Here is a 17,904-nt window from a genome sequence, read left to right as displayed (position 1 = left end):
TAAAAGACTAACCTGAGTATATCACCAAATGAGCTCTCCGACCAGGCAAAATGACAGCCACATGCCACAATGTGGTGCTCATATACAGGTCCTGATCCGCATGAAGCCCTGTCTCAGCAAGGACTGGCCTTCCCGGATAACACTGCTATCCTGATCAGCAGCCAGTATGATCTCAAGTTCTTTACATGTTGCCTCAGTCACAATATGCTTGGTTACGCTGCAGCAACAAATAATCCCCAGATTTCAGGGGTTTAAAGCACCAATCCGTTTGTTTATTATCAATGGTAAGAAGCTCTGCTCCACATCATCCTCAATCACAGACCCAGGCTGGGGGAGGAGCAGCCACTTTCTGGAGACTTAACTACCACTGAAACAGAGGAAAACAGAGAATATGGTGAGGCACCTACTGACTCTTAAAGGTTCATGTACTTTCTGGCCAAACAAGTCGCATGGCCATACCTAATTTCAAATTAACAGGAAAATGCAATCTTACCATGTGTCCAGAAGCAGAGAGAGCCAAAATATTTATGAACAAAATTAATAGCCACCATATATATGTTTCCATCCCCTCTTGGAGCAATCCATTCCCAGTATTAACTTTAATTATTTTGAAGGACTTCCTACAATAAGCCAAAATCTGCCTGTGCCAGGCACTAGAGATATAGCAACAAACAAATCAAAGTCCCTACTCTCCTAAGATTTCCACCACAGTGTATCATCCACCAGTCTTTGGTCTGCCAGAATAACTTTACTCCCTCTTCACTCCTTAATCCATTCAATAAGCATTTACTAAGCATTTACTTACATGCCAGGCGCTGTGTTAGACCCAGAAGGTCCAGGGCTGAAAAAGTTATGGTCCTCCCACAGCTCTCATTGTAGGGGTTTAACTAGCCATCCAGGAGGATCAGTTACAGGTACGTGACAATTTATTTATAACACTGAGCTAGGTGACCACAACATTTCATTGGAAACACTCAGAGAGGGAATATGCCATATTGCAGAGAGAAGCTTCCAGTGATTCTCAAACTGAATTCTGAAGAGCCCGTAGGGGTTCCAAAGGGTGCTTCAGACACCACACTGAGAGTGAACTGGCTGCTATGTCCCTCCCTTGCTCTTAAATCTGTTTTGCATATTTAACTTTTTTGTTTTGTTTTGAGATGGAGCTTTGTTCTTGTTGCCCAGACTGGAGTGCAATGGCGTGATCTCGGCTCACTGCAACCTATGCCTCCCAGGTTCAAGTGATTCTCCTACCTCAGCCTCCCAAGTACCTGGGATTAGAGGCATGCGCCACCACACCTGGCTAATTTTTTGTATTTTTAGTAAAGACAGGGTTTCTCCATGTTGTTCAGGCTGGTCTCAAACTCCCGACCTCAGGTGAGCCACCCGCTTCGGCCTCCCAAAGTGCTGGGATTACAAGCGTGGGCCACTGTGCCCGGACACTTAACTTTTATAAAATATTTAATTTAAAGGATTCTACTCTTATGGAGAGAAGAGGGAAAAGGGGAAAAAATCCATGATCTAGTCTGATACTCTCTCATTTTATACACATGAAAACAAGCATGCATTAAAGTTAAATAATTTACCAAGGTCATACAGTGAGTTCGAAGCATGCCTAGGTAGGAAGCCAACTGTCTCTGCCTGTCTTAAGCTTCATAGCCTTCTTTTCCTTTTTTGAAATTTACACCAAGTCTGCAGAGGAAGCTCCAAAAATAAGGATTTGAATGTCTGTCAGTGGGAAAAGCTAATCAGTGGGATTAAACGACATATTCACAGAGGAATCTAGAACCTTTTCCTAGCTAGTTTAAGAATGTACATTACTACCTGGCTGGAGCAGAGAGCAGGGCCTTCCCCTGCCTTCCCCTGCCTTCCCCTGGCTATTAAATCCCTGGCCAGCAGGCACACAGCCATAACTGCAACAATGGCTTCTGCTGCACATTTGTCAAGGTTTGAGAAAGGGCTCATTTTGGGAATCCTAAGTGAGAAAATTCCCAGACCAGGTCTGTGCGTCTGCTGTGGACAGAGGCAGGAGGGGCATTTCAACCTCAGAGGAGCATGACTGTTTCACACAGAGTATCAGAGAGTTCATAAATATGATGGGTTTTAGAAACTGGAAAGACATCAATTTTGCCTGGAGCATTGGCCAGAAAATAATGGCATCATGTATCTAAAATTCAAAAGGAACATAACAGCAACAACAAAACCTTTTGTCTGCCTTCCAAATATTAAGTGCTATACACTTCCTCACCAAACTCGTCAGAAATGCAAATAAACTGTTTGATCTATTCTTTCTCTGGCAACTGACATTTATTTTCACATACTCCCTGATCTATACAAGTCTCTCAGACACACACAATAAAAATCAGACTTTATTTACCAGACATTTAAGGTTTTTCCCTCCAGGCTCCAGTAGCCTAAGAAAATCTCTAAGTTTGCTCTCTCTGCAGACTCACCACTCTCTCCTGCTCTACCCTCCTCTGATACACAAAAGGAAAGCCCATTAAAGGGTGTTGTACAACTCCAGGCATCCTACTCTCTCTAATCTACTTCTCTTATTTCAACAACACCCAATATATTGCTGCTGGGCTCTCAATGAGGCTCACTTCAAAAGACATCCTTGAACACAGCAGTGGGCTAGCTTCCACCTGCAGGGCAGGCCCAGTGATGCTGGTGTCTGAGAAATGACAAGGAAGGGCCATTAACCGACCCTCTCCATCAGAGAGAGATAGCAGTGGCAGCTTGTTTGCTGGAATAAAGGGTGCATAACTGGCCACATAAGCTGCTGCCACACTCCTCCTAGCAACTCTTCAGGCCATGCATAATATCACAGAGCATAAAATTGCAGAGCCCAGAAATGAAGCCTCCAACCACAGCCGCAGGGGTGGCTGCATGGTTCTACCACCTCCCAACCCAATGGCTCCATCCACAACAGAAATGGGTGAGCAGTCTTTAAGATAGGTGTATATTGTTTATAGCAGAAACTCTGGATTCCTTAGGTCTTCACCAAACGTAACTTAATTCCCACTGAAAAGAGCAGCTGAACACAATCTTACCTTACCTGCTGTATTATACACAGCCGCTTAACACAGTAACAATCTCTCAGCAAAACAATGCTGGAGTGCGTGCTATGAGAGTTAGGCTACTCAACTGTTACGCTCCCCGCCCCGCCGGCGAGGAGACAAATGACTACTCTGATGGATTCGGTAGCCCAGGGAAATGATCGCTTTCGTAGGGATGGCGGCAGAGCAGGTCGGGCATGCTGCATTTGCCTGAGTTGGACGGCATGTGAGCGAGCGTACACTCCCCACAGGCCAGGCCTGGCTCCGGTGCTTTCTGACCGGTGAAGTTGAGCATCCTTATCCCCTCGGGAAGAACAACGATCCCATTCCACGTCAACGTGACTGGAAATCTCAATTTAAGAACTGGATGCACTGGTCGGTCCACCTGCGGTTTGTCCAGCTTTCCATCTTACTTCGCGCCTCTGATGTGTCAGGCTTTTTGCACGGATAGCTAACATATTTAACCCTCAAAACACCGTTTCCTGAAGCGATTCTCAACCAGGAAAACTTGCCCAAACTGCATGATCTTCTTCTGTGGCTTCTCTTCCCGAATCCCTGCTCTGTCCACCAGGTGCGGCCCAGCCCTGCATTCGCACACACCTTTTCCGCCGCTGCCCTGAGCCCAGCAAAAAGGGCCCCCACGCCTCCGCGGCCCGCAATGCTGCGGGGCCAAGCCGAGGCAAGGAGGCGCGCCCGCAGCTCCTGACTTTAAAACCTGCGCGCGTGTACACCGAGCCGCGGGCACACAGCGAACGAACACACACACACACACACACACACACACACACACACACACATTCTCTCTCTCTCTCTCTCTCTCTCTCTCTCTCTCTCTCTCTCTCTCTCTCTCTCTCTCTCTCTCTCTTGCGCTCCCGCCCCCCGCCCGGCCCGGGCTCTCCGAAGTTACCTCCGAGGCGCCCCGGGCGCAGGGCCGGCGCCTCTCTGTGGGTCTGGAGCGGCTGTTCGGCAGTGGTCGCAACGGCTTCCGATGCCGCGCCTCCGGGAGGCTCCAGAGTCAGCTGGTCACTGTCACCCGGCAGCCCAGATTCCGCGCCCGGGGTTGCACCCCGGGGATGGGGAGGCTTTTGCCTCCGCCGCCCGGGTCCCGGTCTGCGCTTACTTGCGCGGCGCCCACCTGGCTGCAGCCCGGGTCAGGGCCAGCGCGCCGCGACTGAGGCGGGCGCTCGGACTCCTCTGGGGCGGCGCGCAGCCGGGACAGGCTCGCATGTCGCCTGCGCTCCAGCGGCCCCGGGACGCGGCCTCACCCTCAACGCCTGGAGGTCTCAGCCTCGGTCTTTGTGTCTTGGCCGGCGTCGCCACGTCACGGGCTTGGAGGCTGGGAGCAGCGCGGGCCGGGGAGGCGGCTGGGGAAAGCCGGGCTGGGTTTCTCCACCGCCGCCCGCCCTGGGCGCTCGAGCTGGCGGGGCGCACCGGCAGCAACTACGCGCACCCTGGGGGACGAGGGGGCGGTCCCGGGGAGGGGCGCGGCGTCGCGCCAAGGGGGTCCCCTGCCAGAGGCTGCGGTGGAGGAAAGTGGGAGTCGGAGCGCCGCCGGGGCCCCGGAAAGGCGGTGTCCGTTCGGTCCCAGGTTGCGGCTGCAGGGCCGAGGGGAAAGCGAGCCGAAGCCGCGCGTTGGAGGGAGCCCAGCAGCCGGAGCCACCCGCGGGGTTCGAGTCTCCCCACGCCCCTATGCTGAAGGTTACTGCGGCCCCCAGTGGCAAGCAGGGGCGAACGGTGTCCTCGGCTCTCCTCTTCCCAGGGAGCACTCGGCTCACCCTGCTGGGGCTTCGGACTCTGCAGTGCTTTGCAAGGCCAGGGCCAAGTGGTCACTTCACTCATAGATTTCTTCTCTTGGCTGGTGTCGGCTTAATTGGGATCCAGATTGGAAAGACTGTCACGTGACCACCCCTCACCCCCACCCCCCCACACACACTCACTCATTCACACACCCCCAAACCCACGAAACCGGGATGGGTTTCCAAAAATCTTACTGGATACATGGATCAGAAATGGAGGCCTTCCGTGTCACCCCCTGTGCTGCAGTGGGGCTGAAACGCAGCAGCTGCCTCTGGTGGCCCCATCTAGACAGATCCTGTCCCTGTGGCTGGGAAAGCTCACATTAACAGCACGTTGCATCCCCACAAGAACAACACAAACAAAAAGGGTAAGGGAGGGAAATATAGTTTCGAGTCCATGGAATCTCATTTCAAAAGGAAAGCAACACCCCCCACCCCCACCACCCCACCTCCTTCCCTGCCACCGAGTTACCCAGTTACCGAACAGAGCTGCTAAGGAGCATACCTCCTCAGGGACAGAGCCCTCTCCGGGGGCTATGGCGGCTTTTCCCTGGCCAGCTCCTCCCTGACATTTGCTACCTGGGATCAAAGCACAGATCTGATCAGGGGACGCAGATCTCAGTGTCAGCCTCCCTCAGCTGTCTGGACGTGGGTGGCAACAACACTTTAAAAGTGAACTTGTTAATAAATGGATACTTTAAATAAATGCCCTATCAGGGTGATATGTGTTGACAACTAGATTTCCCCAGAGCTCCTCTCTGCCCAAGTTTTTAAAATCCATTTGCCTTTATTAAGTTATTGTGAGGCGGGTTCAAATTGATTCTAGTAAGGGCAAATGGATTTGAAAATGTAAAGTAGGAGTGAAGTTTGTTTGATTCACTGTAACTTGCCTAGTGATTTTAAATTTGTAAGTAGTGCTGGCTCTGTCTTTGGGTCCCAATATTGTTTGTGGCAAAAGGGGGCATAAGCTTAAGGAGTAAAGAGGGTGCCCAGGGTAAGAAGCCTGTTTGGTGATAGCTAAAGGCTGTTTGGGGGCCTCATCGCCCTTTGAGTTCAGGGGCAGATTATTTGAGACCTGAAAAAATATATATTTCTCCCAAAACCGAGAACAGTTGAATCCACATGGAACAATTAACACAGGAAGTTGTGTGGGATCTGCGTTTTCTTTGGCTTTGAGTTCTTCTTTCTTGTTTTTTTCTCCTATTTCTTCATGAAATACCACCACAGAGACCACATTCTAGAAGGAAAAACCATAGCTTCCTGAAACTCAGATTCAGTAAAAACCTACTTTTCCCTACCTTGGTTCAGCTGAGGTCGGCTAGAGGTTTATTTAATTTCTTTCTGAAATAACCCTTTTGGAAAACAACTTTTAAAATTTGAAACAGCATAAAAGGAAAATGCAGAGTAGAATTCTCTGATCCTACAGTTACTCAGTTCTAGCCAGAAGTTGGCTAGTGGTGTTTATAGACACAAAGGATTCAAGTGGTTGCCATTTTCCCCACCTGGCTACTGATTTCTGTAAGCCTGCCCCAGAAGCCCTCATTCAAGCCTTGGGAGGTATTCCTCTCACTTGTCGCCACTTACCCCTCCCCAAGTGGATACAGATACAGTAATACCTCAGCCAGGTGCTCTCTCCAGTGCCCCCCTCTCTGGGAAGAGGCTGGAACTCCGACTCTCTCTTCCGCTGTGCACACACACAGTGGACATCCTTATGTACACCTCATCTTGCCCACCTGGGGAAAAGTGAAGGTTATTTGTCTGCACTACTCACTCCACCAGAGTGATACTAAATTATATTCACCATTTATCTATGGACCCAAGGCATTCAGTTTGCAGGGGCTGGGGCATGATGGGAATTCATGGTACCACACCCCCAGGATAAGTAGTTTAAAAAAATGTTTTGGTCTGGGCAATAGAAATAGAGCGAAGATGAGATGGGAGACTGTGTACCAGATCATGAAGACAAGAATAGAATCAGCATCCAGAAACTATTCAGCCTCCACATTTTCCTCTGTTTCTAGTGATGCCCCACTCAGATCCGAAATTTTACTTCATAATATCATTGGCAATGATGTGAAAACCCAATGTGGTGTAAAAGAAACAGCTTTGTATTTGGAATGTGAAGACATGGTTTTAGACATTTGTTAAGTGATATAAACCACCTATGTGAACTTGGACAAATCACTTGACCTGGTTTTGGTCCTCTAGCACTTTAAATGGAGGGTTCTACTTAAATTTAATATCTGAACCCAGAAACATGGATGGCTTCCACCTTGCAGGATCAGAGGTTGATTATGAAACCTAATAAATTGATGAGGTCCATGTGATCCAGTCTCAATAAGTGTCCTATTCAATGAAATATAGCCCAGCAGCCAAGAGAAATGTATCATTAATCAAATCCCTTATTTGAACTTCTCAGAGACTAACATCCTCCTCTCTCTCTAAGCCCTTTTTATCTCAGCTGCCTCAAAGCTCGTCTTTCTCCAGTGCCCCCCCAAATTCTCTCTATATACATAACACATATCTTCATCTCTCCTCTCCTACATCCTCTCTACTTTTCTGTATTGTGTAGAGCTATGCATTTTCTCTCTCCTGTCTTTAGGGGAGGGAAGGGGAAAGGAAAACTGTAGGCAAAATCAGAATTCTCTTTAGTGATAGAGGTAGGGGAGAAGACTGTGGCCATTGACATTAATACTTTTTAATCCATCATAATTAGATCTCCTTTGGTACATTTTAGATGTATTGAACTATTAGAAAGGGCACTGGATATAGCATCATTATATAAAGATTTTGTCTCCAGCTCACCTACTGACTATCTAGGTAAACTTGAGATATTTTCTTAACCTCTCTTGAGCTTCAGTTTTATCATCTATAAAAGTGTAATAAGAAGTTTCATAGCGTTTTTGGGAAGATGAGATAAATGCAAAGTGGAAGCCTCATAATAGGTATTCAGCAAAAGTTTGTGACTCTGAAAATGGCAGGCTGAAAGAAAAAACAAAAGGAAGTAAGAAAAGCGGGGAGGGAGGGAGGAAGCAGGGAGGGAGGGGGAGGAAAGGAAGGAAAGAGGGAAGGAAGGAGGGAAGGAGGGAGGGAGAGAGGGAGAGCAGGGAGGGGGAAGAAAGAAGAAAAGAAGGAGGCAAGGAGGGAGGGAGAGGGAGAGGAGAGAGGAAGGAAGGAAGGAAGGAGGGAAGGAAGGAAGGAAGGAAGGAAGGAAGGAAGGAAGGAAGGAAGGAAGGAAGGAAGGAAGGAAGGGAGGAAAGAAGGAAGGAAGGAAGGAAGGAAGGAAGGAAGGAAGGAAGGAAGGAAAATGACTTTTATCTTGGCATCTAGGCATAAGCTTGGCTGTTCCAGTGAACAAGGAATTGGGCACAGAAAAACTGTTTCCTCCTCTAGGCTGAAAGGCTGAGCTGTAATCGCCTTTTGGATCCTGAGAGAAGACATTGCTTTGCTGGCTGACAAAATGGCAAGAAGTACAAATTTTTTAAATCATGTCATTGGCATGGGTACCCCGTGATTAGTGCTTAGCAGCTCACTCTGATTCTCCTCTGAGCTGCCCAAGAATCCTGTATCCTTATTTCTCCTGAGTAATCCAGGGTTGTCACCTGCCAGGACAGCACTTAATGACTTTACCCTGAACCCAGAGTTTTTTAGATCTCATTCTATTAAGCCTCACTTGTCCTGTGTCTTATATAAGCACTTAAAAGGATATACATCATGCAGAAATAAATCTCACAGATCATTTAAGATATCAATTTTCAGGCAGTAGAACAGTAGCTTCTAACCTCTACTTCACTTCCTAGGGAAAAACGTTTTGATATATTTATTCCTAGAGGAATTTCACTAGTGGCAGGACTTTAGCTACAACAATAGGTTTATGAGACACAAATTTGGAGTGAAGTGGAATATAGAGCCTCTCACCAACTCTAACCCTTTGGTGTGAGTTAAATGGGTAGAGATTGATACTAGCAGATTGCCAATCATAAAAATGAGATCCAGAATGAATGGTAAACTTGTTTTTTAACTTTTATTTTAGGTTCAGGGGTACATATGCAGGTTTGTTATATAGGTAAACTCGTGTCATGAGGGTATTTTGTCATCCAGGTATTAGGCCTAGTACCCATTATTTTTCCTGATCCTCTCCCTCCTCCCATCCTCCACCTTCCAGTAGGCCCCAGTCTCTATTGTTCCCTTCTTTGTGTCCATGAGTTCTCATCATTTAGCTCCCATTTATAAGTGAGAACATGCAGTATTTGGTTTTCTGTTCCTGCATTAATTTGATAAGGATAATGACCTTCAGCTCCATCCATGTTCCTGCAAAGGACATGATCTTGTTTTTTCATGGCTGCATAGTATTCCATGGTGCATATGTACCACTTTTTTTTTTATATCCAGTCTACTATTGATGGGCATTTAGGTTGATTCCATTTCTTTGCTATCATGAATAGTGCTGCATTGAACATATATGCACATGTGTCTTTATGGTAGAACTATTCATTTGCCTTTGGGTATATATCCAATAATGGGATTGCTGGGTCAAATGGTAGGAATTGTAAACTTCTAAGTGATGCTGTGAATTATAAATGAATCTGAAACTAGAACTGAGTTCTTCTGAATGCAGTCCAGTGCTCCCAATGGGTTACTTCCTAAATTTCCTAAAATACAGCCTGGGGTTCAGAGCATCTCTATGCTGTCTAGGAGCTTCCCTGAGTCAGGTTGGAGACTAGGGGCCTCTCTAGACCAAGGTGAGTATAGCAGTACCCATGGTCCCTTTCAGAAGGCTGGGCCCAGGGAGCCAGGCTGAGCATACTACAGCTTGAGTTAATCCACACTCCACTGAATTCTACTCTCCTGCTTTGCAAATGGCCTTTCCAAGCAAAGGCTGCTGTGGTGGCCTGTTTGGCAGGTGCAGAGGATATTTGTTTTTTGTTTTTGGCTGCCCAGATTCCAAATTCTCTCCCTATTTCAATGGAAGCTGCCATAGTGAAATGTCAAGAGCCTCTCTTCTCCTGAGCCTTGACAGCACAGGCACGGGCAAGTGGCCCGAGCTTGGCCAACCCAGTGCTTTTGCCTGAGGCTGTGAATCTGAAGCCAGGGACGATGTGAAAGAATCTGGTGACAGTCTGAAAATCGTCCCACCTCTAATGGTAGTGGCATCCAGGGTACAATGGTCTGAGTCCAGTGGTGGGAGCAACAGAGCCTAAACAGCCTCTGCCTGTGGCACGAGCTTGGCAGTGATTCCAGCCCCCCAACTCCCCCAGTTTCCTTCAGTTCCTGCATGCATATTTTCCAGTACTGATTATCTGGCCCCACCACTGATTCTGTCAGCTCCTGATATCCTTCCAATAGATTCCTTCACTTCCCAAGCACACCAGAGTCAGTGTCTGATATTGACAACCCAGAGTCCTGACTGGTGCATGAGAGGTTGGCTTTCGACTCTTGGAAATAATCATGCCCTGGAAGTCCCAGACAGGACAGCTGCATTGAGATCCAGCTCCGAGTGTCCAGCCATGATGAAACAGAACTCACCAGGCCACAAGAGCTTCCTGATGCTTCCCTCTCCTCTGCAGGATACAGGGCCATGTTGTTTAACACAGGGGCTAAAGTGTGTTGTACTGACCAAGGAGGCAGGAGGCTTGGGTTCCAGGCCCGGCTCTCTCATGTCTGGCTCTGGTACCTTGGCCAAGGCTCTGCAGTCTCTGGACTTCTGTTTGCTCAGCTGTCGAAAGAGGAGGCTGCACCATGTGTTTCCTAGAGACCTTTGCCACTCCAATGTTCAAGGATGCCTGGATGTCTGGAGGAGAGTCCCCAGTTGTCCTGGCTGCCAATTTTTGCCTCCAAACGAGTGAGGCTTGTTGGTTGAGCTGCCGTGAATGAGAGATAAAGGAGGAAACAGTGGAGAGGGGAAAGGAGCTTTGTCCATGGTTTGAGATCCTAATTTCATCATATGAGGTGAGGGAGGAATGAGACGTGCTGTCCTGGTACAGGGGTGAGTGGGGAAATTAATACATTTTGGGCATCACCATTTAACTTACAGTCACCTGTTAACTCACAGTGTTCAAATGTGATGACAGTCATATACTTTGTTAAAGAAGAACCATGGGCTGGGCGCGGTGGCTCATGCCTGTAACATCAGCACCTTGACAGGCCGACGCAGGCGGATCACCTGAAGTCAGGAGTTCAAGACCAGCCTGGCCAACATGGTGAAACTCCGTCTCTAATAAAAATACAAAAATTAGCCGGGTGTGGTGGCACACACCTGTAGTCCCAGCTACTCAGGAGACTGAGGCAGGGGAATAGCTTGAACCCAGGAGGCAGATGTTGTAGTGAGCCGAGATGGTGCCCCTGCACTCTAGCCTGGGTGATAAAGTGAGACTGCGTCTCAAAAAAACAAAGAAAAAAAAAAGAACGACGACTCCTCCTTTTTGAGACAATAATTGCATACTAATGCTTATACAATTTATAGACATCATTGCTTTTGTTGAAACATGAATGTTGAAACTTGCATCCTGGAAAGAAGTATCTAGGCCTTCCTTCTATTTCTTCTCCACAGCACCCAAGCATCCAATAACATTCAAGTGACTTGGAAAGCAAAAGAATGAATTTTTGTAGATTTGGGTCATTGATATATCCCAAGCATTAAAACAGTGCCTGAAATACAGTAGGGGCTCAGTAAATATTTGCCAAGTGAGTTCGATGTTCTTGTAAAAATTACCGAACATGAATCTCCTTCATTTTCAAGTCGCCACAACTAACTTCAAGACCCAGCACATAATAGGTGCTCAGCACATGTTTATAGAATCAACTCTGTACTTTCACGCAATTCTATCTGGGCACCTCCCAGCCCAAGCTTAACATTAACCTTGTAATATCCTCATGCTGCAGCAGGGATTTGGTTTGGTTTTTTTTTTTTTATCATGACTTGACAGATTGGAGAAGAAAGCCACAGTGCTGTGAATGAAATGACTTCACCAGGTCGTTCAGAGAGTGGGAGTTCTCTAATGCTGTCCTAACATTTTCTCCACTAGACTGAACTTCAAAAAGAATTGGATCTCAATTCAGCATACCTAAATAATATTGCCTGTAAAGGAAAGGTCAATGAAAGGAAACTCTATCGAAAAGAGTACTTAAGAAAAATCCATTAATGCTGTGCTTGGATTGCTGGTGCTTCAGGTGCTATTTTGTGATCAGATAAAGACCTGGCCTCTCTATCTGAATGTCTGGTAACTAAGCCTCATTCTGAGAGTCCCATTATTTCTATGGAGTTATCTGGATCCCTGAGATAAACAAAAATATTTTTAGGGTCGGCACTGATGGGCACGCCTTCAGGTTTCCACTGAAATAACTACCTCCTTCATGATGTCAGGGATGTCAGATTGGTGGACAGCTTGAATCATCCAAAATTATCTACCAGCTAAGCAGAAGAAAGAGAGCTCTGTTAGCACCAGATCACAGGGTGGCCTGCATCTTATTCATTCTGTGAAAACACCAGTGCTACCAATATGTCAGCCCCTCTGTTAGCTGCATCTGAATGAAGAGATGTCAACAGAAGCTAACAATTATCTAGAACTTCTTGCATGCTAGGCATCTGTTCTGAGACTTACCTTACTTAATCCTTACAAAAATCCTATAAGACAGGTCACGCCATTATTCCCACTTTACGGATGAAAAATTGAGGCAATGAGAGGTTTAGTTATTTCCCTAAGGTTGCAAAGATAAGAAGAGCTGGAGCAGGAATTTCAGCCCAGGCAGTCTGGTTCCAGAATGTTTGTAACATTCTGAGATGAGTGACTCATGGCCTCTGCCCTCAAAAGTCTCACTGTCCACTGGGAAAGGCAGATGCCAAGAAATTCCTTATAATTCAGCGTGACCAGGGAGTGTAGAATGGTGTGGGGACACTGAAGAGGGTGGGCCATAGAGGACTCATAGGAGTGTCAGTTATTGTTAAATCAATTGCTTAATTTATTGTTTTGAATAGGTAATAATACAATGGTATAAAATGTTACAACATTCAAAAGAAACCAACTAGTTTCCTTGTCCAGAGACAACTGCTTTACCGGTTTCTTATATGTCCCTCCAGAGGCAGACTAACAAAATAAAAGCGGGTCAGCATAGTCTGTTATTTTTTATACAATGGTAACATCCTATACACATTAATTTTTTTCACCATCAACATAATATTTTGGAGATTAACAGTATTTATAAGGCTGCCTTATTCTTTTTTAATTAAGTTTTTTACTTTGAGATATACGTGGAGTCACATGTAGTTAGCTTATGTTTTATGGTTGCATAATACTCCATTGTAGCGATAACCAGAATTTATTTAATGAGTCTCTATGAGGAAATATACAGGCCATTTCAAAAGTTTTGCTGTTATAAATGTCGATGGAATTAACAGACTTGAACATATTATTTCACACATTTGTGAGGAAATGCCTGTAGGATAAACCCTTAAAAGTAGAACTGCTGAATCAAAGGGCATATGAAATTTTAATTTGTCAATATTGAAATTTTACCTTCCCTTGAGGTTACACCGATATACACTCTCCTCCAATTGAGACTTCAGTTCTGCTATGGTTTTATTTCCTCTTGTTCTACCTGCCCATGTTTTACCTTCCTCTGTGGTCTGGTCATACTTCCCTCACCTTCTATCTTATCTGGTCTTTAAGCTTCAGTTATATATAAGTGGCAGCTTCATTACACCTTTTGAAACCATGGCATGTACTTGGCACAATTTTGTGACAACATTTTTCCAGGGAATGTTCATTTGCCATTTGTTTTTTTCTTTTCCATTCCTCTTTTTCTGATCTTAGCACCATTCCTGCATGGGTGCCTTGCTTGTTATTCATTTCAGAGTGACATTGTCTTTGCATATCTGAAACCTTTTTTTTTTTAAATGAAGTTTTGCTCTTGTTGCCCAGGCTGGAGTGCAGTGGTACGATTGCGACTCACTGCAAGCTCCGCCTCCCGGGTTCAAGTGATTCTCCTGCCTCAGCCTCCCAAGTAGCTGGAATTACAGGTGTCCACCACCACGCCCAGCTAACTTTTTGTATTTTTAGTAGAGATGGGGTTTCACCATGTTGGCCAGGCTGGTCTCGAACTCCTGACTTCAGGTGATCCATCTGCCTTGGCCTCCCAAAGTGTTGGGATTACAGGCATGAGACACGGTGCCCAGCCTGCATGTCTGAAGCCTTTAGCTTGGAGGGGATGTTTTACAGTGGTGCCTCCTGACTGTGAACAAATAAGAACTTATTCCTTGAGAAAAGTTATTCACTGAAGGTTTGAGAATGGGGGCTGGGGCCTCACTGGAGGTTGGCAGACCCCCCTCTCTTCACAAGGTCATATGAGGTGAGATGTTGGGGATGGGGGCTGTTTCAGCATTCATTTAGTTCCTTTCCTTTGCAGAGGCCAGCTCCTGCCAACTGCTCATAGTGCAGTCTCGGTCCTCACCCCACCTTGATAACAGGCTGCTGACTGCATATAGGATGTGTCTGCATCCACTCAAACTCCCACTATTTCTCTCCACATCAAACTAACTTCAGGAAGTTCCCACCACCAGGCGACCCACCCTTTTCCCTTTCCTCCTGACAAGGCATTTCCGGGTTTTGGCCTGAGGACATGTTGCCTTCCCTAGAGAAGTGCTGGCTTTGCCTGGGATTTGTACAGGCAGGTGGGCAGGTGTCCCCTCTGGGGTCTTCCTTTACCCCTCGCATTCATATGACTTCCACTGCCTTTGGAAGCCCCTCCCTCATCACTTACTCCATGTTTCCTCAAAGATGGATTCTGAACTGCTTTTGCCCCTTTGGAGCCCATTTCTAAGAGTAGGGGAAGGCAGAATGACCTCTTCATCCCTTTACCCTAGAACTTCAAATCTAAGAGGTGTTCAATTGGAGCTTGACTGCTGTGTCTGGAGAGATCTGCTGCCCACCTCAGGGACCACCTTCCTTCTGTGGCTGAAGGGAGAGAAACAGGTTTCAGGTAGATGCAGTGGCAAAGATGCAGGAGAAGCAAAAGCCTCCTGGACCTGGAGGGAGAAGACCTGAGATCAAGTCCTTCCTTTGCTGCTCACTCTGGGTAGATCTTCCGGCAGGTCACTGTGCCCTCCATAAGGAGGTCACTGTCATTATCCTAGGCTGGTACCGACCCCCAGCTGCTCCCTGCCTACAACAGCAGAACTTCACAAATCAGAGTAAGTATTCAGAAACTTCCATAGCACTTTGACAGAGTAATTTTATGTATGTTGAATTTAATAATAAACAATGCTGGCTTATATTTTTGTGTGTCTGTTTTGTTATTGTACTTTTTTTTTTACTGCATTACTTTTCTCCAATATTTTATTCAAGTTTTATTTTAACTGATGTTACAGCATTTGAAGAGGAGGATTTAATTCCACACAAAATGGAAGACCCTAAAGTGTACCCATTAAACTGCTAAAAGGTAAATTGAGTAGAGAGAATACAACAGAAGTCCAATTTAGATTCTAAGTGTCATCGCCATGTGATTACAATCATATAGACTCTTCCAAGCTTAGAGCTGGAGATCCTGGAATCTATTTCATACTCTAGTGCAAGAGCAAAAAACAGCAACATGAAAGGAATTAAGTCCTGAATTATTGGTTTCATTACATCCATAACTTCCCCCCCCAAAATGACCAAAAGAAACAGTGACCACACCCTGTAGGCCTTTTGGTGTAAAAGAGGTGATGATGAACCGGGGAAAGAACACGTCATGAAGATTTGTCTGTAAAAGTCCTTTTCAGATGAGTTTGTACACCACTGTAATTATTAATTAGGGTTAGGAAACCAAGTTTCAATTCTCAGGAAGTCACAATTTCATTCATTTACTCAGTATGAATTTACAAAGTGCCCACATATTACCAGATTCCACTTGTAGTCATTTCTAGATGAAAAAGAAACCTGGTCTCTCTAGAGGGAACACCAAGTTCCCCCCAAGTCTACAGCTGAATTATGTTTGCAATAATTTGTAATTACTGTAATTACTTCTCCAAAAATTTATTTTTATTTTACTGTATAAAAGTATTATTTGAGTAAATTTGGCATTTTTTAAAAAACCGGTATTTCACATCAGATAGTTTGAGAGTCACTGCTTGATAAAATACGCAACATTGCCTAATGATGTATGCAAATTATCTGAGCTCCTATTAAAAATTTGTATATTCAGTTCTCCCTGTAGAATGATAATCTAATGGATATAACATTCAAGCATCAAAAGTTTTCTTTTTCCCTCCCTCAGCATCTTAAAGATTTTTCCTCATTGTCTTCTTCCACCTAGTGTTACTGAGATAAATTTGATTTTCATTCATACACAAATAGTCTATCTTTATTCTCTGGAATTTTAAAGAATTTTCTTTGTCTTTGATGTTTTAAAAATTTCACTACAATTTGTTCAGGTGTTGTTTGTTGGATTGTTTTTTAATTCATCCTACTTGGTAAACAGTAGGCCTGTTCAATCTTTTCTGTGATGGTAGACAATTAAGCTTTTTTTTTTTTTTGTCAGATCTTGTATTCTTCTCACCATCATTCTTTCTATTCTCTTCCTCTAAAACTGTTATTAAGTAGATTTGGGGGCCTTTGGATTCATCCTGCATATCTCTGAACATTCCCTTTATGCTATGTGGTTTTTTCCCCTTTAACCATGATTTGAGAGAATGCCTCTGTTCAGTCATATACTTTATTAATTCACTCTTCAATTCTAATCATTCTATTCAGCTCGTTTATTGAACATTTTATTTTAGCATTCATGTTTTTATTTCCAAGATCTTCTTAGTTATAAAATATCTTCTATCCTAACTATGTGCTGTTTAGGGGAGGGAGAGAGGACATGAAGCTGTTACACATAGACAGCAAAGCCCTCTCTCCATAAAGGGTTATGTTACCAGCTTCCACTTGTAGTTATTTCTAGATAAAAAAAGAAACCTGGTATCTCTAGAGGGCATACTGGGGGACACCTACGCAGCTGGCCAGTGGATAGTCACAGGCGGCAACTGCAAAGTCCAAGCCCATTCGGGTCCCACTTGAAGTCTGGCGCCATCTGACACTGGTGGTGGTCCACTTCAGTTTAAATATCAGTGGTGACTATGTTGAGTTATGAGGCTCTGAGAGTTCCAGGACACCAGAAATGATTCCAGGACTCCCCTGATTAGTTAGTTCCCACTTTATCAGCTCAGTCTGAGAATAATCCCGGGGCAGGAAATACTCTGCCTCCCAGCTTCCCTGCTATCCCTTTTCCTACGTGGTCTTGCCCTCTCACCATGCCACCGCTCCCCATCCCCACAATAGCTAAGAAGGGTAGCCTGTGGCCAAGGCATGAACCAACACCCATCACATTATATCTGAAGTCCCAGTAGGGTCAATGTGTTCCTTTAGAATTAAACTCTTCCTTTGTTTGGATGAATTGACTCTTTTACATGGGGTTTGCTCTCTGCAAATGTTTGCTGGCTTTAATTGCAGGCTCATTTTCTTAGCCAAGACTCAGTTAGCGGATCTCCTGCTGGGCTGGGAGAAGATGAAGGAATCACCCCTGCAGAATGCACTGTGCTCACGGAGTGCCCAGAGCAGCTGTCCATCTGGGCATTAGTGTCCCCTTTTCTCCCAGGCCCCTGCCTGTCCTTTCGAGTTCAAGCATCTACACCCACTCTTCCGGCTGGAGGAAAACAGCATTCTTGCTGCTACTCTCGGGCTCCCTCCTGCCCCCAGCTTTTACCACCTTTTGACAAAGAGCATCCTCAGTGTTATCTCCATTTCTCTGTCCCAAGTTGTTCACCTATGGTGTCCCCAGCTGTCCTTCCATCTGCTATCTTAGGGCTTTCCTTAGTGGCTTTCTGCTGTCATCTTTCAAGGACCCATCCCAGATTCAACACTGAGAGTAACCAATGTGGTTTACAAGGGTGACTAGCTTATAAAACATTATTTTATATCATTTCTGTGGAGTTTGTGGATAGGCAGAGTGGGTGCAGGGGACTGCGAAACCATGCTAAAGCCTTAGGACTAAAGCAATCTTCACAGCAGTGTTTTTAAAAGACAGTTTACACCTAA

The 17,904-nt window shown here is 45.5% G+C and overlaps 1 protein-coding gene across 12 annotated transcripts in view; it reads right to left on the bottom strand.

Moving 5' to 3' along the window:
• Positions 1 to 17,904, bottom strand: part of MINAR1 (membrane integral NOTCH2 associated receptor 1) — a 92,707-nt gene that overhangs the window by 37,697 nt on the left and 37,106 nt on the right. For 3 of the 12 annotated variants that reach the window (XR_013395189.1, XM_077938380.1, XM_077938371.1), the window contains exon 1: positions 3,964 to 5,264. The exons of 2 other annotated variants lie outside the window; for them this stretch is intronic. The gene's annotated coding sequence lies outside the window, so the exon portion shown is untranslated. Of the gene's footprint in view, positions 1 to 12; positions 368 to 805; positions 1,066 to 3,055; positions 3,895 to 3,963; positions 5,271 to 17,904 lie in introns of those variants that run through there. 7 more of the 12 variants (XM_077938377.1, XR_013395188.1, XR_013395190.1 and 4 more) reach the window with 7 other exon arrangements.

This window comes from Macaca mulatta, chromosome 7, assembly GCF_049350105.2.
Source record: "Macaca mulatta isolate MMU2019108-1 chromosome 7, T2T-MMU8v2.0, whole genome shotgun sequence".
In the NCBI taxonomy this organism is placed as follows: Eukaryota; Metazoa; Chordata; class Mammalia; order Primates; family Cercopithecidae; genus Macaca; species Macaca mulatta.
This window is presented reverse-complemented; position numbering and strand designations above follow the sequence as displayed.